The sequence below is a fragment of the Ailuropoda melanoleuca genome, chromosome X (assembly GCF_002007445.2).
Source record: "Ailuropoda melanoleuca isolate Jingjing chromosome X, ASM200744v2, whole genome shotgun sequence".
In the NCBI taxonomy this organism is placed as follows: Eukaryota; Metazoa; Chordata; class Mammalia; order Carnivora; family Ursidae; genus Ailuropoda; species Ailuropoda melanoleuca.
In genome coordinates, this window is record NC_048238.1 from 108,686,510 (window position 1) to 108,712,322 (window position 25,813).

Below are 25,813 nucleotides of genomic sequence, written 5' to 3' on the forward strand. Positions count from 1 at the left end.
CCATTGCATCCTGCTCCCCTGCACACCCCAGCCTTTTCCCTGATGTTTTCTTCTGAGTGGAGAGGAGGGGTTTGGGAAGGCACTCTGGGAAAGGGCCCTCCTCAACAACTCCCATGAGTTTTTGGCAGTGGCACAAAGAAGAGGTGGTAGTGGTTACCGTGGAAAGGACCTGTGTTGCTTCCCTCATTTTTCTGGGACTTGGGCGATTGCTTACTTCTGGCTCCCTGGGGGAGGCTTTGTTTCCAAAGTAGAACACAAGACCTTCTGTCCTAGGTGGAGGCTGACTCCTTGCAGGGTACAATCACATCTGAGATGAAATACGGAGTCTAGATTTTTGGTCCTCTTAATTTAGACTGTTGTAGAGGCTTAATTAATCTTTTTAAACAATTGTGATAAAATATACATAACCAAATTTACCATCTTAACCAGTTTTGAGTTCACTAGTGTTAAGTACATTGACATTATTGTATGACTAATCTCCAAAATTCTTTTCATCTTGAAAAACTGAAACTCTGTCCCCATTTAACAAGTTCCCATCCCATTCCCACCAGCCTGTGGCAACCGCCATTCTTCTGTCTCCCTGAATTTGACTAGTCTAGGTGCCTCGTATAAGTGGAATCATGCAATACTTGTCCTTTTGTGGCTGGTTTCTTTCACTGAGCATAATGTCCTCCAGATGCACCCATGTGGTAGCATGTGTCAAAATTTCCTTCCTTTATAAGGCTGAATAACATTCCATTGTATGGATAGACCGCACTTGGTTTAGCCATTCACCCATTGATCGACACTGGAGTGGCTTCCATCTTTTGGCTACTGTGAACAATGCTGCTATGAACACGGGTGTGCAAATACCTCTTTGCAACTCTGTTTTCAATTCCTTTGGGTACATACCCAGAAGTGGACTTGCTGGATCATATAGTCATTCTATGTTTATTTTTTGAGGAGCCACCATACTGTTTTCCACAGTGGCTGTCTACTGTATTTATTTATTTATTTTAGAGAGAGAGTGAGCGGAGGGGCAGAGAGAGAGGGAGAGAATCTCCAGCAGACTCCATGCTGAGCAAGGAGCCCAACGCAGGGCTCAATGCGGAGCTCAATCTTACGGCTCTGAGATCACGACCCTTAGATCACAACCTGAGCAGAAACCAGGAGTGGAGCACTTAAACGAACTGTGCCACTGAGACACCCCCTTTGGTAGTTTTTTAAATTGGGTTATTTGATTTTTTGTTACTGAGTTGTGGGAGTTCTTTATACATTCTGGATATTAATCCCTCATCAGATATGTGATTTGCAAATATTCTTTCCCATTCCACCGGTTGCCTTTTCACTCTGTTGGTTGTGTCCCTTGGTGCACAGAAGTTTTTAATTTTGATGTAGTCTAATTATCTCTTTTTACATTTGTTACCTGAGCTTTTGGTGTCATAACCAGTAAATCATTGCTAAATCTGATGTCAAGAAGCTTTTCCCCAGTGTTTTCCTAAGAGTTTCACAGTTTTAGCTCTTACATTTAGGTCTTTACTCCATTTTGAGTTGTTTGTATATGATGTCAGGTAAGCATCCACCTTTACCCCTTTGCATGTGGATATCCAGTTTTTCCAACACCATTTATTGAAAAGACTGTCCTTTCTCTATTGAATGGTCTTGGTGTCCTTATCAAAAGTCATTTGACCATATATGTAAGGGTTTATTCCTGGGGTCTCTATTTTGAACCATTGGCCTATATGTTCTCTTTATACCAGTACCACACAGTTTTGCTTACTATGGCTATGTAATATGTTTTGAAATCAGGAACTGTGACACCTCCAACGTTTTTCTTCTTTTCAAGATTGTTTTACCTATTTGAGGTCCCTAGAGATGCCATATACCTTTTAGGATGGATTTTTCTATTTCTGCAATACAAACACCATTGGGGTTTTGATAGAGATTGTAACAAATCTTTGGATCTCTTTGGGTAGTATTGATATTTTAACAATATTACATCTTTGAGTCAGTGAACATGGGATGTCTTTCGATCTATTTGTGTCTTCAGTTGTTTTCAGCAATGTTTTGTAGTTTTCAATGTACAAATCTTTCACCTCCTTGGTTAAGTTTAATCCTAAGTACTTCATTCTTTTTGATTAATTAATCTAAATAACAAAATGTCATTCATGCTCAACAAATATTTGCTGACATTCCGGTTTTTTCCTCTTTCGCTTCTCCCTTTCTCATATATTCTCTTTCAATTTTAATGTTGGGTCTTCAAATCTTTCAGAGTTTGCAAAGTAGCACACTATTCACCTCAACATGAATCAGGCAGCCCCCTCAAAGTCAAAGATAAAGATCTTTTTCAAAATCTATTTTGAGTAAAGCACACTCGAATGTATCATGAAACAGTTCCTCATAGGGCTTCCTTCCTCAAAAAATTTTTTAGTGTAAGAACTGAGATTTAAAAAAACCCCTCATAATTAGAGAGAGAGGGTGGGCATCTGGTGAGCTGGCCTCGCTTCCGAGTTGCTTTGGTTTGATTTGTGATATGACTGGAATCTGGGGCAATTTTCTCACCAGGCTGCTTGTAGAGTAGACCTCAAAGCCATCCCTAAACACCCTACATTTATCTAGTAATGAGGGAGACAAACAAGGCTGGCCCTTGGAAACACTGTGATGTCATAACAATAATCTCCGCATGTCTGGCCCCTGTGTCCAAGAGGCCCTGAGACCAAAAACAAAACAAAACAAAACAAAACAAAAAAACCCCTGTGTTTCTCTCTGTGTGTGTTTTCATGTCCCACTACTTGGCTGGAACTTCCACCCAGCACCTGGGAAAATAGACCTTGCTGACCAGCGGGACCTCTCCAAGGAGGCCCCAAACTCAACACGGAGCTCTATGAGAAAGTAGAAGGCAAACACCAGCAAGAAGCAATAGCGCTCTCATCTGCACGTGAACAGAGTCCAGCTTGACCCCTTGGTGATCTGGAGCCCCTCCGTGTTTGTGCTCATAGGTCACTGGCAGTTCCCAGAGAGAAGATGGGGGAAACTTCTGGTTTCTAGAGTCTACAAGTGTCATGCTCCCTCTGTCCAGACTTGGCTCCCAGGTAAGCACTCCCTGTCTCACCCTCATGGGGCTTGGCCACCATCTTCTCCTGGTGGAGCTTTTCCCTAGCCCCAGCCTTGTAGCACACCCTTGGTATGTAGAGGGCAAGCTTCACCACCTTCTCCCCTTCAAAACCCTGGGCCTCTTAAAAACAACCAACCAGGGGCGCCTGGGTTTAAGCATCTGCCTTCTGCTCAGGTCATGATTCCAGGGTCCTGGGATCGAGCCCCACATCAGGCTCCCTGCTCAGTGGGAAGCCTGCTTCTCCCTCTCCCACTCCCCTGCTTGTGTTCCCTCTCTCGCTGTGTCTCTCTCTGTCAAATCAATAAAAAAAAAATCTTAAAAAAAAAAAACCCAACCAACCAACCACACACAAACAAATTGACAATTCTGGGCAGTCTCCAGAAACTTACCTGAGGCTACTCACTCTCCTTCCCACACCCCTCTAAACCTCAGCTTTATCGAAGTATAGCCTATCCACAGTGAAATTCACTCATTTCATGTTTAGAATTTAATAAGTTTGGGCAGTTGTATACAGTCACGTAATCACCATCACAAAGTATAGAACATTCCCCTCACCCCTAACACTTCCCTCTTGCCCCTTTGTGGTCAATCTCCTTCCCACATCTCTGGTTCTAGCCAACCACAAATCTGCTTTCTATCACTATAGTTTTGCCTTTTTCCAAATGTAATATAAATGGAGTCGTACAGTATTTAGTGTTTGGTGTATTTTTATTTCATTCAACATAAGATTTTGGGGGATTAGTCATGCTGTAGCATGTATCAATAGTTCTTCCTTTGTATTGCTCAGTAGCATTCCATTGTATGCACCTATCATTGTTTAACTGTTTATCAGTTGATGGGAATTTGAGTTGTTTATCTTTTTGACTACTATGTTAAAATGCTGCTATCAATATTTGCATACAAGTCTTTTCATGAACATATGTTGCCATGACTCTTGGATAAATAGCTAGGTGTGGTATTTCTGGGTCCTGTGTACTTTTAACTTTATAAGTCACTGCCAAACTGTTTTCCAAAGTGGCTGCATCATTCTGCTCAGGCCACTTTTTAAATAAAGAGTGGGGGAAGAAGAGAGATAGAGAGAAAGAAAGAAAGAAAGAAGGAGAAAAAGAGAAAGAAAGAAAGAAAAAGAGTGGGGATGAGGAGGAGGGAGGTGGAACCACCTACAATAATCTTATAAAGTAAATACTAATATCCCCATTTCCCAGATAAGGAAATTGAGGTTTAGAGAGATGTACTTTCCCAAAGTCACACACCTAACAAGCAAATAGAAGAGCAGGGATGCCCAGGGGTTAGCTCTGCCCTCTCCCACCTCTCTTCCCATCAGCCAACCTGGCAGGTTAGGAACACTGCTGCCTTGACATTCTAGATACCACCTTCACCTCGGTCCTTACTATGCTAGGACACAATGACTGTGAGAAGTGGCATTTGACTTCTTTTTTCAGAGGCAGAAGCTAATGATTAGAAGTAACTTTCCCAAGGCCAACAGCATCCTCCTTATAAGGATGTCCCTTCCCCTCCTCCAACCTGGGCTCAGTGTAATGAACCTGGTAGAACAAGGTGGTTGCAGTCCCCAGCCTGCAACAGGAGTGGGGACTGGGAGGGTAGAGCACCAGCACTGGGCCCATGTGTGAGGATGCTAAGGGAGAGAAGCAGGAAACAGAACTTTGCCTTTCTCAGGCCTGCTTCTCACCCAGGAGGCTGGGAGTGGGGGCGAGGGTACACCTGGCCAGGCCATGGATGTAGATCCCTTCTGGTCCTGCCTGCTCCACTTGCCCGAACTTGGGAGAACAGGATGGAGCCCCAGGGGACAGGAGGCACCTCCAGCCTGTGCCTTAGCCAAAGCTGGAGGACCTTGGGGGAGGGAAATGGGTGCAGAATGTCCCACCCAGAAAGGTTATCAAAGAGGCAGCATTATGTCACAGCTGTTGCTGCTCCCTCCCTATTGTCCTGGAGCCAGCCACCTCCCCACAGGTCTCCTTGCATCTGGTGTGTGTGTGTGTGTGTGTGCCCGTGTGTGTGTGCATGCCTGTGTGTGTGTGTGTGTGTGTGTGTGTAAAATGCAGGGAAGCCTGAAGAACCCCCCAACACACACACACAGACACTCACACACGTACTTGGAACTATGAGATGCAGCTCCAGCCTGAGAGAGGGCAGGACTCGGTGCAGAATACAGCGAGCTGAGCAGTGCAGTCGGTTAAGTGGCTGAATCTTGATTTCAGCTCAGGTCACGAGGATCTCAGGGTCCTAGGATCAGTCCTCGCATTGGGCTGTGCACTCGGTGCAGAGTCTGCTGGAGATTCTCTTTCCCTCTCCCTCTGCCTCTCTTGCTTGTGCTCTCTCTCTCAAATAAATAAATAAATAAATAAATAAATAAATAAATATTTTTTTCAAAAGTGGGGATAAGCGCCTGGGTGGCTCAGTCAGTTAAGCGTCCAACTCTTGATTTCAACTCAGGTCATGGTCTCAGGGTTGTGGGATTGAGCCCCACTTCGGGCTCTGCGCTCTGTGGGGAGTATGCTTGAGAGTCTCTCTCTCCCTCTGCCCCTCCCCCTGCTTGCCTGTGCACATGCTCCTTCTCTCTAAAAAAATAAAACAGCAACCTCACCCACGGCAAGGTGGTCACTCCCTCGCAGTGCTCAATGTTTATGGTTTTCAAAGTGCTTTCACCTCTTCCTTCATTTGATTCTTGCGCCTACACTGTGAGGCAGAGGTCACTGCCTGCGTTCCACAGGCCAGAGAATGGTCTTCTCTGCCAGGCCTTTCTGCCTGAGCTGTGTCCTTCAGAGCTGGACCTGGGCTAACCTCCTTGGGATGAGGAGTGTCCCTGCTCTGTAACCCCCATCCCCTGGTTGAGCAGAGAGCTTCAGCCTCATCCTTGAATACAGTGCCTACTGTATGCAAGGTCTCCCCCACAAGTTGCTACCCTCTCTCAGTCCACACTTTCCCCTCTCCCTCTGCTCCAAGAGTCACAGGTTATTCAGTAGCCCACCAGGGAGCCGCTCTGGCACGCAATGCATGCAATCAAGAAGCATTTACTGAGCACTTTCTGCAATTCAGTACAAATGCGAATGAAATTCAAAGGAGTTCAGTCTGGGGAGGGGAGTTGGCAGGCTGACATGTAAGCAAATGATGACATCAGTGTGATGAGAAGGGCTCTGCGAGGGCTAATTCTTCCTGGCCCAGGAACAAGTGCTATTCTGCTGCCCTTCCAGGAGTTTGGCCAATCCAGGAGAAAGAAACAGCGAGTACAAAGGGCTGGAAAGAACATGGTGCGTCCAGAGAATAGGAAGAAGTTCTCTGTGATTAGACCAGAATTTGGGGCGAGGAGAGAGAAGGGGTATATTGGGAGAGTAGGTGGGTTGGAGTCTGAAGGGCCTTGTTACTCATCTAAGAAGTCTGGACTCTGGAGTAGGTTTAGTGTGTGTGTGTGTAGTGTGTATACATACAGTGATATACGATTGTGTATAAATACACATGAATACACACACTGGTATCAGGTAAAACAATGGTGTTTAGATGCTGGAGTACTAGCAAATATAAGAGAAAAAAAGATGTTAAAGTGCTCCTATTTACCATCATTTACTTGAACTGCTTATATATATATTTTACACACATATATAATTATTAGACAGCACAAGGCATATTACACCTATTCTTCTATGTGTCACATTAAGCTCGTTTTATTTGATTACACATGGAATTCTCTTCCTGAAGTTGTTTTCCTTGTGTTTTTTTTTCCTTTTCCTTTCTTTTTACTGTTAATGGTTGCCTGTCCCAAACCTCAAAAAAGCAGAAGGAACTTCGTCCTGAAATGTTTCCTTTCACTGAGTCTCAAGAGAGTTCTTGGAAAGATGCTGGCACAGCATGAAGTACACCTCAGCTCTTCATTCGGTTTGTGAATTGTAGATTCTGTGCCAGAGTCAGTGAAATTTCCTTTTTTTCTCCCTTACAGTATCTCAACTTCGCGCAGCCCGCTCTATGTACGCAATAACAGCTCCATTTAGTGACATCCGGTAAAATTTTATCTAGAGAAGTTTTCCCTCTGGATTTCCCCTTTATTGGAGAAAAACAGTAGGACACCGAGGAGTCCTGGGACTACGCTTCCCAGCGGCCTCTGTCCGGCTCCTACTCCAACTTCCCTCACGGGGGCGGCTCCTAGCATCTGGGCCCTGCCCACTGGCATCGTAATTTAGAACTACAACTTCCAGATGCCTCCACGCGCCGGACCTTTCAAAGACGGCTTCCCAGCAGCCTCCCGGGTGAAGAACCCCGCCCCTCGGGGCGGCTGCCAAGGCTTTCCCGGCGCCTTCCGCCCGCCTCACCCATGTCACGTGACACACTCCCGCCAATCGGCGCGCGGAGGAGGGCGGCTGGCGGTGGCCAGAGGCGGGGAGCCCGCAGGGGGCGGCCCCTGGAGGGGGCGGAGCGGGGCCCGGGAGCCGAGCAGCCTGGCAACGGCGGTGGCGCCCGGAGCCCGAGGTGGGTGCGAGATCGCCGCTGGCCTGGCTCTGAGCCGGGCGCTGCGGGGATCTGTGGTGAGGGGCCCAGGGAGGAGGAAGTTGGGACTCCCCGGGCCGACGGGTCTGGCGGGTCCTCGCAGCACCCGCGGGTGTAGGTGGGGCGGGGGGGGGGTTCGCCGGAGCGCCTCGCTGTCCCTGCCGGCCAGGGCTGAGTGAGGCCGGGGAGCCGCAGGCAGGTGCCTCCGGCTTCCTCATGTTCTCCCCGCCCAAGGTCCCGGGCCGGCGACGGGCGAAGGTCGGGACGGGGATCGGGGCCGAGGGGGGAACTCTGGGGGCGTCGCGGCCGCTTCCCGGACTTTGCTTCCCAGTCCTGGGGCGGCGGGCAGCCTGGGCAGCCGTCCTGCCTCCCCCGCGACGCGCCGCGGCTGGTCCTCGCCTTGGCCCTCCACTTGGGGTGGGTGTCCACCGCATCCCCCGTGGGTCCTGCGGAGCGGCCGCAGCCTGGCGCTGGCCAGGAAGCCCCATGAGGTCTCTCTAACAGAGTTTCGGTGTCACGCACGGGAGGTTTATCTGCTTTTGCAACAGTTGAGAGGAGATCTGAGAGGGAACGGTTAGTTCCCTGATACGCAGTCGGAAGTGTGCACAGGCACGAGCAAGCGCCCTTTGCTGGGTTGCCTCCCTTAACTGTCTTTTGCTGCGCTCAGGAAGTGAAAACTAATTTTAGTTTTTGCCTAAGCAAATATGAGATGAATCTGCTGCAAAGATTATATTATGGGCTTTATAGACACATACTAAGTATAAGGTGGAATGAATTATGACTAGTTTTTAAATAGACATAAAGACCTTCACGAGAATGAAATAATAGCATATTAGAATTGACTGGGACCTTGAAGTTCATAGTAGTTCGTTTCCAGGATGGGGAAACTGAGGCCCAGAGAGTGTAACGCTGTATAATATTTTAATAATATGACCCAGGACTTGGGGCAACCTAATGGCAAAGCTAATAATCACAACTCTGGTCTCTGGGGGAGTATCTTGGCCTCTGTCTAACCCGGGTACTTTTTTTTTTTTTTTTAATCACAGCTTAGTTTTGTTCCTTGTAAAGTATCCACCTTAAAGCCTTGAGATTGAGCCAGTGATTTTGCTATAGTTCAAACCATTTTGAATTTCCTTCAGAACCAGTTTACCAGCCAAATAAGACAATTAGGCGTGTTAATTTTTAGACACATTTTGCTTTCATCCAACAAATAATTTGGGCATGATCACTTATTAATCCCCATATTTGACTCAATGACTTTTTGTTGTTTCACAAAACCAAATCTATCCTTGACAGATTCTACACCACGGAGTAGATTCAAACCAGTGAAAGTAGAGAAGATTCATTGGGGCTTTTAGATTCTAGCTATTAAGCGCTGTTAAACAATTGGGTCTCCTTACCTTAAAGTTCTGACTTATATTTATCAAGTTGTCAGTGGCTTCTTTTACCCATTAAACCCAGAATAGGGTGTGTGTGATGTCCCAAGCACCGAGAAGACAGCAGACAGCATCACAGACTAAGTCCCTGCCTTACAGAACTTATGTGTGGGGAAGCAGACAATTAAAAAAATAAGCAATGATATATTTTCTAGTGGAGATGAGTACTATGTAGAAAAACAGAGCTCTGAAATTCTATGATGTCAGTTAAACAGGCTGGCATGTTTGAGAGTGACTTGGGAATTAACATTGAATTGTTAGTTTTAGAGTATCAGCTGCTGCTCCATTAAAGCAAATAACGAAATCCAAAAGTAAATCTGTCTAAATCAAAGAGATTCTGTGGAGCTGTCATTTCTCTGGCGATTGCCTCTTGGATCATAAATTCATCCCAGCCTCATTTTTACTTGCATTTTTTTCTCTTACATGCAAACAGTAAGTGCTTTCAAACACCTAGGGAGGTGGTCTTCCAGCCACTCCCTGTCTCAGTAGTTCCCTTGCTCTAGCTACAGAAGGCTCTGCTGAGGTCAGTATTCCTTGTTGATTTCATGCCAGTGTCTGCCTGCCTCAGGCTACCTTACACAGGGATTTCTCTTCCTGCACTCTGGTTTGTACTGAGAACCTACCATCCGAAGCCATCATCAATCTTTGGGTTGTGTGGTTTGTAAAGAAACGAGCTCATTTTGATGTTAGCTGTAGCTTAAGAAGCATTCAACTTCTTAAAAACTAAAGTGCTAGTAAAATGGTATGCATGATGGCTTACTATACAAGTTCATCTGTTTAGTACCTTTTCGGTTCTCTCATATTCTGTATGTTCAATGGCCTCAAAGCAAATTTTGTCATTTTTACAGGTTCTGAAAAATGACTAAAGTTATTTAAAAAAACTCAAATATCTTTTGTTCCAAAATGAAAGGAGGATTAACAAAATGTAGTTACTTTAAAAACCACTGAAAGAACATGTGGTTCTTGCTCTTATTGAGGGCTCCAAAATCAAGAGAAAAGCAGAGCCTCTTCAAGGCTTAGTAGGCAACATTTTGAACTGGTCGCCAAAGGATTTCAAAGGCCAGAGTTTCTTGTTATTTCTAAAGTTTTTTTAATTTTATAGAAGAATAAGAGGTTGCTTTCATTATTCTTTAGTAATTTCCCTTCCCTGCGTCTGACCTCTTTGAAGTTCTGCTTTCTTTATTTTCTAGTTTCTCAGTTCATTATTCTTTTTTGGCAGATGGGGGAGGGACAGGGGCTGCCATTTGCCTGTAAGGTATTGACTCTGGATTTGAATCCTGGCTCTAATATTACCTGTGTGACTTCGGGGGAGTTACTTACCCCTGTGCCTCAGTGTCCTTACCTGTAAAATGAAAATAATAATATGAGTAGTACCTACCTCAAAGGGTTGTTGGCCAGACTGAATGATAATCTATGTCAAGTGCTTGGAATAGTATCTTGCACATAGTAGGCACTCAAGAAAAGTTAGCTGTTACTGACTAGAACTACATGGAACTCCCTTGTTTGCTTTTAAAGATTATTTGAGAGAGAGTGCGCGAGCGTGCAAATGAGGGGAGGGGCAGAGGGAGAGAGGGAATCCTGGGCAGACTCCCTGCTGAGCATGGAGCCTGACAAGGGGCTGATCCCAGGACCCTGAGATCTGACCTGAGCTAAAATCAAGAGTCTGACGCTTCACCAACTGAGTCACCCGGGGGACCACTTTGCCTTTAAAGAAAAAGAAATGATTCTAGACACGCCCTATTACACTTTTGGACATCTAGTAAGTGTGATTTTTTTCTAGCCATTTCTCTGCATTTCATGGCTGACTCAAGCTGTTTTAGTTTCAGGTGACATTGGCAGCAGTGTCCACAGTTCCTGCAGGGTTAAGTTCCCTTTACTATTTAGACTCAGAAATTATTTGAGGCCATATTTTGTTTTTTTTACAAACATGACGAGCAAAAAAGCCCTTCTTCCAGTTCCTTTGCTTTGAAAGCAGGAGGGTACCAGGAGACCCAGTCGGAGTTAGTCAAGTGAGATCCAGTTGCCATCCTGTAGTTGGAGGACAGTTTTTCATGTTAAATGTTTACAATGTATTTTTCCACTTGAGCATCTAGACAATCTCGTCCTTTTCAAGAATGCAGCGAACACCTCTTTAGAACACTGGCATGATGCACCAGTGCTTTCTGTCTGTTTCTATCTGAGGAACAAGGAATGGTAAAGGAGCCCTTTGTCTGTGTGAGGTGGCCGAAAGCTTCCTGAGTTTGGATTCCGGAAGCCAGGTTCAAGTCCTATTTCTGCCCCTTCTTAACTCTGTGACATTGGATAAGTCATTTTACCTCACTGCTGCTGCCTCTTCCATTTCTAAGACAGAGCAGTGAGCCCCACCAAGCTCCCAGAGCTTTCCAGAGAATGAAATGTACATCAGTACCCTTTTGTAGGCTGTGCAGCATTATTATTATTGCATTCATGTATTATATAGGCTGTCGATATTTGGTGAACTGGTGTAAGAGAGCAGGGTCCTTCCTGTTCTTGGTCGCCCTCCCCCATAACTGTAGGTGCGGCCTCTCTGTCTTGCTTTCCCTCTTCTGCCGCCATTGAAATATGCAAGTGTTTGATTGCCTCTCTTAAATGGCCCCGAAGCCATTGGTACTCACGAGCTTCGATTTTATTGATTCCTAAAATGGTAGTGCTGTATGACCAACAGTCACAGGGCAATAGCAAGGCGATCTCTGCACCAGGGAATATTGCCTGCCTTTTTCTGAAGTGTTTCAGAATGAAAATCTTTCCTTTTTCAAATCAACACCTTATGTTAGCTCCTCAATGCAGCTTGAGGCGCTCTCACTTAGGGGCTTCGGATTGGGAGGAATGCAGGGCCTGATCGCTCTCCAGGTCTATGCTGCCTTTTGTGTTCCAACAGAACCAAGGCAGAGTGCTCTTTTCTTGTTATTTGAAGTTGGTTCTCAGTATCTTGAAATGACTCCTAAGTAGCTCTTGGAAATGTTGCGTGCTCGTGTTTATCCAGTACTGCTGCGCGTCCTCTCTTTGTCTTGATATGGAATACCTGCATATTTCAGTAGTACTTGTTTCATCTTCCGAGCTTGTGCAGAAGGAGGCTGAGGTTGGAGACGTTTTTTCCCGGGCAGGTGAAACCTAACGTGGCCCTCCACACACAGTAGACATTTAGTAAATGCTCTTTGACTTGAACTGGACAAGGAGGGGATAGTTCAGAGTTGTTTGGTGTGTCCATTTCATCAAATTCGGTTGTATGTACAGAGACCATATCCCCAGACTGCAAGATGAAATGGAGCTCATGGTCAGTCTTCCTTGTTGTGGTCAATTAGCAAATGAGTAAGAAAGTGATGGGAGATGTCTCACATGTTGCATTCCCAACCTCTGGATTTTTGGACTATTGTCATGAGCAGTTTTAGAATAGGTTCATTTTCGCTTTGCTTGTTGGTATGTTTGGGGGTGGGAAGGGGTAAGGGAAGTTGAAGGGTAATAATTGAAAGTAAAAATAAAAGTAACTTGTTTGTAACTCGTTCTGTTCTTATTCCCTTGCCTACAGACCTTGACAACACAGTGATGTCCTCTCTTTAGCTTGTGACAATTGTTATATGTTGATATCATGTCCTTGGGCTTTCCATGAGAAGGAAGCACTGTTTCCCAGAGTCTCTTAAAATGGAGCAGGCTGCTATGTTACGGCGCCATGCTTTTCCCTTCACGGGAGCTCTTGAGGCAGAGGTGATCATAAAGGCGATTCATGGCATCAGATGGTGGTGCTGGAAATGCCCTCGTCTGACCCTTAGGTTCCTTTATAGCCCTGAGATGACTTATGTGGGGACTCAGGAGAACAGGGACTGTGCTGTCAGGGTTTGTTTCAGCAGTCCTGGAATTGGCCTGAGCTGTTTTGCTAAAAGGAGAAATGTACCTGCAGGCCAGTGACCCCCCAGCCATGGCTTGTCAGTAGTACTGGTGGGTCACAGTGAGAAGGAAGATCCGCACTTGGTTTCAGGGAGACCCGAGGAGGACACTGCCATCGGTGCTAGTCATGTGGCGGGCAGGATATGCGAAACCTCAGTGGACATTCCGTTTTGAGCTTTTTGGTTCTGAATTGTTCCTTGCCCACCCTGATGGTTCCACATCTGAGAAAGAAGGGAAGTCCCTAGATGGAGGGCAATTGGAGCCGGCCCTCACCTCTTTGAAGTTCTTGACATGAGGCAGAACAAACCGAGTTTTTAAAGTTGAGGCTGAGTGCGACCCCGCTGGCCATTTCCTTTCTTTGCTGTTATCAACTCTGACATGAGATGATCATTTCTCCAGAGGTCCCCATCACTTCTACGTCGCAGAACAGTTTTTCCTTGTTGCTAATTGTCCTGATGCTCTTGTTCTTCCTCAACTCCTGATGCTCTTGTTCTTCCTCAACTCCTGGGAGCTCAGGAGAAATGCAGAATTTGAGGCCCCTCAGATCTACCCAGCCAAGAATCTGCATTTTAATGACACCCCTAGGTGATCTGTATGTAAATTAAGGTTTGAAAAGACTGGTTAAATAGTAGTTCACATCCTGGCTTCCCCAGGATCCTTTGAGACCTTGTGGCCCATTAGAAAGATAATTCGAGCCACATGTATAATCCATGTTCCTAGTAGCCCCGTTAAAAAAGAAACAGATGAAGCCAATTTTTATAATATATTTAACCTAGTATATCCAAAATATTATCATTTCAACATTCAATCAGTATAATTATTAGTGAGAGGCATCCCCTCCCCCTTTTTGTATGAAGTTGTCAACATCTGGCATGTACTTCACATTTACAGCGTCCCTCAAGTTGGACGAGCTGTATTTCAGGTGTTCAGGGGCTACGTGGACTAGCGGCCTCCGTGTTGGACAGTGCAGCTTTGAGAGATACATCCTGGCCTTGATTTGCTGATGATGTCATCAGATTTGCTGTCAGTGCCTGAAGAGCAGCTAGAGCCGGGGTCGCCTCAGTAATAACTTGCATTAACGATCCATGTAACCTGTGGCAAACCCTTTGCCCGTTCTAATTATGTACATTCCATTTGAATCCTCACAACATCCCCACTTTATTGAAGACCGTTCTTTCCTCCGTTCTAGTTTGGTAAGCAGTATGAAGAATTCCCCAGTGGCATATGTGTGAAATGCAGGCTTTTTTCTCAGGGGTATCTTCAAAGAACTCAAGGATCGCGCCCTTCTTCTCTGGCTCACCCAAGAGCATGTAGAGCCCCTAAATAGAAGTTTCCATGTGCAGGAAAACTGCAGATCAGTGGTTTGACACGCTGGCTGCTCTTTAGAATCACCTGGGAGCTTTAAAGACCTGCTGCCCAGGCCCCACCCACTGACGTTCAGATGTACTTAATCCTGGGGGAGATCAAACCTGCGCATTTTGTGCGGTGCTCTGCCTGCCGCTCAGCTCCAGAGCAGCTGCTATAGGAGCGTGTCTCCAGCCTGGGTGCGCTGAGAACGACGCGCGCTTTGGGTCTGAATGCAGATTCTGACTCAGTGGGTCTGGCTTCAGTTACAGCAAGCTCCCAGGTGATGCCGATGTTGCACCTGCGTGGCTCTGTTGCTGGCACCTTGACTTTGGGTAGCCAGCCGCCTCAGGATCACCTGAGGGCGTTTCCCAAATGACAGGTTCCCTGGTGGCCAGCCTGGAGTTTCTGATTCCGGGGTTTGGGGTGGGGCCCCGGAGCTGTAGTTGAGAAAGCAGCATGTTTTCCGTATTACACCACGAAGTCCTAGGTTTACCTTAGGTTTTGTGTAGGCACACTTCTAGCGCATGTTTGCTTTGCTCTGAGTGGATGTTGAATGATATCAAACCCCTTTTTTGCCTTTACGGTGCTCTGTTTTTTTCCCCTCTTGGAACCTGTTAAGCTGATGGGGTATTTTAAGGGATTTTCTAATATGACATTGTAGCATTAGCCAGGTTTGCCTGCTGGCTTGAAACCAGCGTGTTTCTTACCACTGGACTTGACTGGTAGTATTTTCTTCAGGGTTTTTACATCTGTATTTGAGAGTGAGATTTGGCTTTCCTGTGCTGTCTTTGCCTAGTATCGGTTTGCTAGCCTTGTAAAGTGAGTGAGAATACGTATTCCCTTTTTCTGGTCTCTGAAAGTTCCTATACGATTGGAATTACCTCAATTCTTGGATGTTTGGTGGGACTTGCCCCTAGAGCCACCTGGGCCTGGTATATTCGGTGTGGGAAGATTTTCAACTACCAGTTAATATCTGCCATTTCTGAGTTTATGACTGTCTTTTCATTCTTTTTATTTTTTTTTAAGATTTATTTATTTCGGAGGGTGGGGAGAGGGAGGGAGAGAAGGGGAGAAGGAGCGGGAGGGGCAGAGGGAGAGAGTTCCCCAAGTGGACTCTGCTGAGCCAGACACAGGGCTCAATCCCGCCACCCCAAGGTCAGGACCCCAGCCGAAACCAAGAGTCGGACACTTAACTGACTGTGCCACCCAGGTGCCCCTGTCTTTTCATTTTTAAATCTTAGTATTGTTTGTGCCTTTCTTTTTTTTCTTAGTCTTACCAGAGGTTTGTCAGTTGTGGTTATGTAGTATGATGTTTGTCAGTATGTGGAAATGAATGAACATAATTATATTCACCAGTTTCTTTTTGATTAATTTTTAATGAGTAAAAGCTTTATATAATTTTAAAGTCAGATTTACATCAGGGTGTATTTCGAAAAGCCTAACTTGCATCCCTGCCTCTTACTAGGAGTTCTGTGCCTGCCCCCCCACCCCCATCCCAGGTAATCAACATTAGGTTTTAGTTTCTCCTTCTTCTTTTTTAATATGGAACGCTTCACAAATCCATGTGTCATCCTTGCACAGGGGCCATGCTAATCTTCTATCGTTCCAATTTTAGTATATGTGCTGCCAAAGCAAGCTGTCTTCTGTTTCTTCTGTGCGCGTGTGCATGTGCGCACACACACACACACATTTGCATTTCCCCCCTTACACCAAAAAAGAATATTACATACACTATTGAGCCTCTCTTTTTTTTCCCACTTAAAATATATCCTGGAAATCACTCTTCATTTTCTTCTCTCTGGATTTATTTTGTGGTTTGGATCTTTCAAAACATTAGAATTATTATTATTTAGTCTTAGTATTGTCTCATTTCTGTTGTGATTATTTCATTCACCTGTGGGTTTAGAAGTATATTTTTAAATTTACGAATACATTTTCTAGGTATTTTTAGAACTGATTTCTAACTGCACTGCATTATGGTTAGAGACTGTGGTCTGAATACCAGTAGTTCTTTGAGATGTGTTGAGGGTAGGTTTTATAGTGTTTTGTGGCTGGCTTCTTTCACTTAGCATGATGCTTTTCAAATTCATCCATGTCGTCTCACAGATCCACAGTTGGTGACTTTCTGTTGTTGAGTAGTGTTCCACAGTGATTTGTTCATTCACTAGTTCATGAGCATTTGAGTTGACTGAGTTTTTGGCCATGGTGAATAAAGCTGCTATGAACATTTGCTTACCGGTCTTTGTGTGGACTTGTGTTTTCATTTGTGTAAATACTTAGGCGCGACATTGCTGGGCAGTATGCTTAGTGTGTGTTTAACTTCACAAGAAACGGTCAAACTGTTTTCCAAAGTACTTGTACCAATTTGCATTCCCACTGGCAAAGTAGAGTATGAGAGTTCTGCTTGGGCCCATATCCTCATCAACTCTTGTTATTGTCTGGTGAAATTGTAGCCATTCTAGTGGGTGTGTAATGGTAGCTCGCTGTGACTTTAATCTGCATGTTCCTAATGACTAATGATGGGCAGTGAGTATCTCTTCTTGGGCTTATTGGCCATTTGTATATCTTCTTTGGTGAAGCATCTGCTCAAATCTTTTGCCTGTTTCTTATTGGACTGCCTGTCTTATTAAATTATGAGTTCTTTATATATTTTGATTATAAGACCTTTATGAGATCTATGATTGGCGAGTACTTTTTCCCAAGCTACAGCTTACCCTTTCATTTTCTTAATTGTGCCTTTGAAAGAGCAAGGTTTTTAATTTTGATGAAGTCAGGTTTATCATTTTTTTCCTCTTAAGGTATATGCTTTTTGTGTTCTAAGAAATCTTTGCCTAACCTAAGTTCACAAAGATTTTCCCCTGTGTCTCCCTCTAGGACTTTTGTAGTTTTAGCGCTTACGTTTAGATCTCTTATGTCCCCCCCACCCCAGGTTCAGACCCTGTAAAATCCCCTTCACTTGAGTTTACAGCCTTGTGAGACCTTGAGGAGTGGATCCAGCTAAGCTGTGCTAACTCCTGACCCCTGACCCATGGAAACTGCACGATAATTAATGTGTGTTGTTTACAACTACTAAGTTTGTTATGCAGCAATATAAAACTAATACTTTTTAAAAAGATTTATTTATTTGAGAGACAGAGAGCAAGCACTTGCAAACAGTGGAGGGGGAGGGGCAGAGGGAGATGGAGGGAGAGAATCCCAAGTAGACTGCACGCTGTACAGAGTCTGACATGGGGCTCAGTCTCTCAACTCTGAGATCATGACCTGAACCAAAATCGAGAGTCAGATGCTTAACCGACTGAGCCACCCAGGTGCCCCTAAAAATAATACTTCTATGCTTCATTTCAACTTGATTTTGTATATTGTGTGAAGTAAGGGTCAATATTCACATATTTTTCTGTATGGTAATCAAATTGTTCCAGCATCCTTGGTGGAAAAGACTATCCTTTCCCACTGAATTACCTTGGTACCTTTGTTGGAAATCAATTGACTGTTGCTAGGACCTCCAAAAGATGGGTCTAATCCTGAAGCCAGTCTTTGGCAATTCCTTTGGACACTTTTCTAACTATTATGGCAAGCTGCCTGTTGGGCAGGCTAACTAGTTCTGCCAGTATCCCACTGTCTTGATTACTGAGGCATTTTTAGTTAAGTCTGGAAATTGGATAGTGGAAGTACTCCAGCTTTTTTTTTCCCCTTCAAGATTGTTTTGGCTATTGTTCCTTTGCCCTTCCATATAAATTTTGGAATCGTCTTGTCAATTTCTGCAACAAAGCCCATTGGGATTTGCTAGGGATGGCATCAAATCTCCAGATCAATATTGACATCATACCAATATTGAGTCTTCTGATCCTTGAGCGGGATATATATTTCCATGTATTTAGATCTTCAGTTTCTCTCAGCAGTGTTTTATAGTTTTCCATGCATGGTTCTAGTACACATTTTGTTAAATGTATCCCTAAAGATTTAATTTTTTTTAAAGATTTTATTTATTTGACAGAGAGTGAGACAGCCAGCTAGAGAGGGAACACAAGCAGGGAGAGTGGGAGAGGAAGAAGCAGGCTCCCATCGGAGGAGCCTGATGTGGGGCTTGATCCCAGAATGCTGGGATCACACCCTGAGCCGCAGGCAGACACTTAACGACTGAGCCACCCAGGCGCCCCAATAAAGAATTCATTTTTTATATTATGTAGATGATTTTTTACACTATCATGTCCATTTTTTCAATGCTAGCAATACAAATATCATTTATTTTTATGTTGACCTGCATATCCTGCAACCTTCTTAAATTTACTTACCAGTTCTGGTAGTTCTTGTACAGTATTCTTGGGATTTTTTGCATACATGATCGTGTTGTCTGCAGATACGATTTTACTTCTTCCCAGTATGTTATGACTTTTATTCCTTACCTTAGTAAGCTTTCTAGGATCTCTAAGAGCCATGGAATGAAAGCAGTAAGAATAACCACCCTTGCCTTGTTCCCACACTTAATGGGAAAGCATTCCATCTTTCATCATTAAGTATGATGTTAGCTATAGGTTTTTCATAGGTACTCTTGACTATTCCTAGTTTGCTGAGGTTTTTTTTTTTATCATGATTAGATGTTGAATTATGTTTGTAGAAGCCATGTCTCAGTTACAAGGAAGATAGTATACGTCATGAATAGCCTTGTCTACTCACCACATTACTGTCCATTACCAACCACCACTGTCCAGCTTTTCCTCCTGGTGTTGACAACAGAATTGCCATCTGGAGCATAGGAATTTTTAAAAATTCTTCTGTGGAGCAGCATATATTGCTCCTTCAAAAGCCATGGAAATTCTCTGTCAGATACGTATATGTCATTGTTACAGTACTGGCATTTCTTCATCTTCTCTTTGCTATCCTTCTGACACTTGATTTGGTTCCTCTTCATCTCCTTGCCTTTTTTATTTCTGCCTTTTTCCTTAGATTATTTTCTCACATCTCTGAAAACCTTCTCTCTGCTAATAGTGCCAACTTTCAGAAGTGTGTGTGTTCGGTCCTTCACCTTTCTGTATAGCTTGGGTAGTTGACCACTGTATTTATGACTGACTGCCCTACTCTGGATCACTGCATGTCATTCTGTTTCTGAATCTCCAAGGCATCTAATGAAGCCAATCTTTGGAGATTCCTTTGGACACTCCTCTTAACTATTATGACAAATTGCCTGTTGGGCAGGCTAGCTAGTCCTCCTGCTGATCTCTGCTAACCCTCAAGGTCAGCCTGCTCTTGTAAATTAGGACTAATAAAGATGTATCATGCCCAGCATTTGCAACAGTTGGCAACATTCAAAAATTTCACTTGCTGCTTTTTCCTTCTGGCCCATGTAGAGAAGGGACAGGAAACTCCAAAACTATCCAGCCCATTTCTGGAACTCTTTGGAATTGCCTTCAGGCACCTTTTTAAAAATATCCTCAGTGGTATTAAATCTTTGAGTGAGGACTGGGCATTTGGTTTGAGGCCAAAATAATTTTGAGGCTCATCTGTTAAATGGAGTGGGCACCCATGCTGTGGGAAGCATTATTTTTCACTGAAAAACTGAGATACGGTAAATTCATGAGATGATGTTTTATGTAGCTCTAAACTCTAAAGGCAGTTTCAAGAGAAGAACTGGAAGAATACTTTGAATGGTAATGGGGCGTCTAAGTGGCTCATTTGGTTAATCATCTGCCTTTGGCTCAGGTTATGATCTCAGGATCCTGGGATCGAGTCCTATGTCGAGTCCCATGTCGGGCTCGCTGTTGAGCCAGGAGCCTGCTTCTCCCTGTTCCTCTGCCCCTCCCCCACACTCATGCTCTTTTGCACATGTTCTCTCAAATAAATAAAATCTTTTAAAAAATACTCTGAATGGTAGCAGTGTTACTGGAATTAGCGCATACCAACAAAAGAGACTGCTTTGAAGAGCTCCAGCTACATTTGCTCTGCTAGGCGTTTTAACAAAGGTGTCCTTACATCACAGTTGTACCTCATGGGGTCTTTATTTGATTTTTGTCCACTAATAATGAAGGTTTTCCATCTTTTTGATATACTTTGAAACACTCTTACATGATACAAAGTAAGATCGCAGTGGGCAAACAAGAAGGAATGTACTGGTTCAGTGCCTCCCAGACATGGACGTGGGGAGAAGAGGCACTATTTGTTAACTTGTCTGTAAAATGGAGGCCAGAGTTCCTGTTTGTGACCAGCCGATTTTATCATGTAGAGATGGAATTCCAAAAAAACCTTTTGTATTCAGCTGTGTAAGCATAAGACATTCCTCACGTCTCATTTGATCATGTACTAGAGAACCAGAGCCACAAATACCTGTTAGTGGGCAAGAGGGTCAGACCGACTGGGTTTGAATTCTCACTTGGACAGTTCTTGGTGGACATATTCTTTAACCTTCCTGTTCCTTGAGGTTGTGTATTTTGATATGAAGATAGTAATAGTAGTTGCCTTAAAAGGTTGTTGGGGGGATCGAATGTGTTCGTCTGTGCTTAGAACAATGCCTGGCACATAGTAGGGGGTCAGTAAATGGAAGCCATGATCATTATCCACGAGCCAATGTTCTGTTTTGCTTTTTAACTGTGTAGTATCACCTGTGTGATTGGCTTTATTACTGTTTAATTTCTACTTAGTCAATGTCTTTATTGCCATTTCACTTATATTTTTTCATCTCCCCAACTTAATTGCTAGCTCCTTGAAGATCTATCTCAATTTCTTTTTAGAACTTACTACTGTGGTCCAGAGTAGTTGCCCAGTATATATTTCTTAACTAATTTTGGACCTCTTTGGAAATAATTACATATGCCGAGCAAGGAGTGTCTCAGAAATAGTTGGCCTGGTGTCATTTCATTATTTCTTCTCAGAAGCTATGTTAATATTTTAGTGCTGGTTAATTTAATAGGTATTTAGTGAATCCTTATAGATGGATTGACAGACTTAATTGTTCTGAATGTAACCATATGTTGACGTGACCATTTTATAGATTGTTAATTTCTGTAGCTAATCTCTTGCCTGTTATGTGTTGGATTGCATCCCCCAAAAGATGTTGCTAGGCCTAGCCCCAAGAATTTCATAATGGGACCTTACTTTGAAATAGGGTCGTTGTAGATACAACTAGTTGAGATCATACTGGAGTCGGGTGGACCCTTAATCCAATATGACTGATGTCCTTATAAGAGAGAAGACCATGTGAAGACACAGACATATGGGGACAACTCTATGTGACAGAGATCGGAGTGATGCAGCTACAAGCCAAGGAATGCCAAGGACTGCTGCTCACCACCAGGAGCTAGGAAGAAGCAAGGAAGGCCCCTCCCCTAGTGCCTTCAGAGGAGCCTAGCCTTGCAGATACCTTGATTTCAGGCTCATAGCCACCAGAACTTGAGAGAAGAAATTTCTCTTGTAAGCTTTCTGGTTTGTGGTGCTTTGTTCGAGTAGCCCTAGGAAACTCAGAGACTGCCATCCATTATTTTGCCTTTTCCCCCCTTGCTGCTCAAATTAGAGTGTTGATAACCCTGAGATTTCATCTCAAGTGGTTGGTTTGCCTATATTTTCATCCATTGTCCATCTTCTCCATATAATTAAAAAATATATTTACAGCAGATCAGACAAAGGTACTGGGAAATCTGACACAAAAATACCATTGCAGTTCTCCTACAACTGTGCCAGAAGTGGGAGACATTTATAAGATGTTTGTAGCAGAACAGTTTGTAATACGATACCTGGAACAGTTCGGAAGACATGGTGTGGAACAACAGACTTCCACGCAGCAGTGAAAATGTGTGGAACACAGCTCTGCACGCCTATATACATGGCTCTCCCAACCGTGCCTTGTGAGCGAAGCAACAGGCAGAGGAATGTGGAATGATTCCATTTATGTGTAAAAGGCCAAAACCACACAAAAGCAACATTATTTAGGGATATTTACATTTATGAAAAATGATACAGATATGGAAAGGAGTTATAAATACAAAAATCAGCCCTAGGGAGGGAGGTTGGGGTACCTTTAATAGCTGAAGACCAACGTCTCCAAAGTCATGAAAGTTTGTGAGGGTGATCCTGTATTCATTGATTCATAGACTGAGCGCCCAGGTTGCTGCACGCTGGTGCCACAAGGTGAAAAAGCCCTTGCCCTTAGGAAGCACAGATCGAACAGCACAAAGTGTCAGTGGATGAGGACAGTACAGCATGAGAAGTGAAATATTAGAAATCTGTACAATGTACGGAGAAGCAAGGTGTGTGTGTGTGCGCGTGTGCGCATCCATGCACGTGCGTGCCCATGGGGAAGTCAGGTAAAGCTTTCTGTATCTTGAAGCAAGTAAATAAGGACCCAGTGCCAACAAAGCTTCTGCTCCTCCTCCGGTAAAAGTGCTGGAGGAACTGGTCTGAGTGGAAGGGTATCATCTCCGGCCTTTCATTGTCTCCCTATTTTTCTAGAAACTGTACATCTGTTCTTTAGTTCCTTTCCATTCCTCCCCCTTCACCACTGATTCCAGTTGGAGGAATCTTTGTCAGGAACGCCAGTCTGAGAAGGTCCTTGGAGAGTAAGGAGATGTTCTGGACTGGCACCTTCATAACGACTATAGTTGTGACTGTTTCCATATGTTTACTCTTTCCTTCAACAACTACTATCTTAACTTTTGCTTAAGAAAGTACTTTTCACTTACAAATTTAAAATGGACCTTTTGCTGTAGTTTCTCACAGAGAAAAATAGTTCAATAAAATGCAGTTTTATCATGGAGCACATTAGCTGGGTTCATGAGTTTTGAAATTGGCAGGTGGATGGGGAACTTGATCTTGTTCCTATTTTAAAACTTTGTTTACTGGCAGGTATTTGACAGTTACAAAATCCATTGGTGGATTTAATCATTTGTTTAAATGTATGTGATATTACTAGGTAGCCTTTGTACATTAAGAAAATTAACTTGACAGTAGTTGACTTTTCTAAGAGTTTCTGTAGCATACCGATTTCAATTCAGGAAGCATTTCAAAAGTTACCTTGGTTCCATGGCCACCACTCAGGCTGTGGAAGCCAATCAGCTGTCTTGATGATGTGGCATTTGTCATGAGGGAAATCAAGTAATAGGGTGAGTGGATCAGTTCAAATCCATCACTAACCACTGGAAAAAATGATTCAAAAAGTATTCTACACTGGATCTGAATTGTATTGCTTTTAGCCAAGGGTCTTTGCAACATTTAATGAAGTAAGGTAAGTGTATTGTGATCTTTAAAATGAATAGTAGGGGCGCCTGGGTGGCTCAGTCAGTTAAGTGGTTAAGTGTCTGACTCTTGGTTTCAGCTCAGGTCATGATCTCAGTATCGTGAGATCGAGCCCCATGGTGAGCCCTGTTTCAGGCTCGGTGCGGAGTCAGCTTGTCCTTCTTCCTGCCCCTCTGCCCCTTTCCCTGCTCATGCTCTATTGCTCCCTCTCTCTCTGTCTCAAATCAATAAAATCTTAAAAAAAATGAATAGTAAATATCAAACTGATAGAAAAAGTGAGTTTCTAAGTGAAATACTGTTTAACATTTTATAATTTCCCAAGAAGAATCATCAAAATGAAGCCCCTTTAGCCCTGAGATTTGATGTGGCTGAGACAAATTGAGAAGCTGTGATGCCTATGTGTGGCATGTGTGTATTTGAATAAGCCACTTGCCTTGACAGGTGGGTACTGTTGTGGGATAAACACAGATTTACTCTGAGAAACCTCTAGCATATTTCTAGATCCTTGAGCCAAAACAGAAGGTAATGAGGTGAGGTCCTCATGTTAGGGATCCTGTGGAAAGTTTCCCTGGGCTAGGAGTCGAGTGTTCTGTTTTTCTATTTTTTTTAACGGAAGTTGGCATGCTTTAAGGATAAACTACTTTAAGGCTATTCAGAGCCTTGCCAAGATCAGGTGGATTATCTTAGAAAGTGTGTATGCAGAATGGTTAAGCAGTGTTAGACATCATATATTTTATGGAAAATCCAGCCAAGTGTATTAGCACCAGTTTGAGGAATGACTCAGAGTTCATCAAACATCTCTTGTAGAACGAGGAGAGTTGGTATTTGAGTGCCTCCGTGTTATAGTATCATGCCCATTTCACAGACCAGGAACTGTAGTTTGTCCAGTGGTACATAACTATTATTACTAATCAAGTGACAATGTTGGGATTTGAAACACAAACTGGTCTGAATACAGAATCCCTTTCTTTTTTCAACCATAATATCACACAGTTTTGCAGCTGGTCATAGTGCATTTTTATAAGGTATAAGCTACAAATTGGGGGATGGCTAATAGCTTATATTTTAGTTTAAAAGGACACGATTGTTACTTTGGGCAAAGAAAGTTCATTTGGAAATCATTTATTTTAATAGTTTAAGGCAGAGAGTGACAGCCTGTCTTTGTAAATAAAATCTTACTGGAATACAGGCACACCCCTTCATTTCCGTATTGCCTTTTACTGTTTTATTTACTTATTTTTTTGGTAAGCTCAACGCCCAACGTGGGGCTTGAACTCATGCCCTCAAGATCAAGAGTCGCGTGCTCTACTGACTGAGCCAGTGAGGTGACTCTGCCTTTTGCTGTTTCAATGCTACAACACAGAGTTTAGGAGCTGTAACAGTCCATATGGCCCTCAAAGCCTAAAATATTTACTATCTGTCCCTTTACAGAAAAAGTTTGCCAACCCCTGTGCAAAGGAAGATGTATAAAAATGAAATGAACTCCTAGTTTTACAGAGCATCGTTTGTTTTCATGTGGGTTGAGCACATACGGAACTTGAATTGATAGTGTACCTGGTCTCAAAATGGCTGGGATATGAACATTTCTCTTTTATGCAGAGTGGTTTCTCAAGGCATCCTTTTCATTTTCTTGCCTTCTGGGTGGTCTGTAGTCAAAGCAACTTTAATGCAAAAATCAGAATAAGTTAATTTAGTAAATTCTGTGTGTACAGGCCCTCCAGGTACCCTAAGGGAACTCTCAAGTACTTCTCATTGGGGGGTGACACTCGCCCTAGAGGCCAAATTGGAAATGGGGGGATGTTTTGTTTTTAGTGTGATGTATTGAAAAATATATTATTTAAAAAAATTTTTTAGGGGTGCTTGGGTGGCTCAGTTGGTTGAGCTTCTGACTCTTGGTTTCGGCTCAGGTCATGGTCTCAAGGTCCTGGGATCGAGCCCCAAGTCTGCTTGTATCCCTCTCTCTGCCATTCCCCCTGCTCACATGCACCCCCACTTTCTTTCTCTCTCTCAAATAAATAAATAAATCTGTAAAAAAATAATTTTTTACAAAGAAAAATGCATTATTTTATTATAAATCGCTGTCCTTTTGTTTCTCCCTTATACTGGAATTTAGGCACTATATTGATTATTTTTTGAAATTGTGTTTAGGTTGATAATATCTATGATTTTCATTTCAGGAGAGCAAAGGGGGCTTTATGGGAATTTGCTCTAACGAAGGGAGCATTGGGTCTAGTGGTATTGAGTAGCACTGTCCTAAGTATTTGGCCTTTTTTCCCCCAGTCTTCCAAGTAAAGAGAGCACCTTCAGAAAGATTTGTAAT

At 43.6% G+C, this 25,813-nt stretch overlaps 1 protein-coding gene and 1 pseudogene across 4 annotated transcripts in view; one reads left to right on the top strand and one right to left on the bottom strand.

Annotated features, from left to right (window-relative positions):
• The first annotated feature begins 7,479 nt into the window (after window positions 1-7,479).
• The window catches only part of MTM1 (myotubularin 1), a 94,899-nt gene continuing 76,565 nt past the window's right edge, over window positions 7,480-25,813 (top strand). For all 4 annotated transcript variants that reach the window (XM_034648811.1, XM_034648812.1, XM_034648813.1 and 1 more), the window contains exon 1: window positions 7,480-7,573. The gene's annotated coding sequence lies outside the window, so the exon portion shown is untranslated. The remainder of the gene's footprint in view (window positions 7,574-25,813) is intronic.
• LOC117797612 lies at window positions 15,811-15,909 on the bottom strand (annotated as a pseudogene).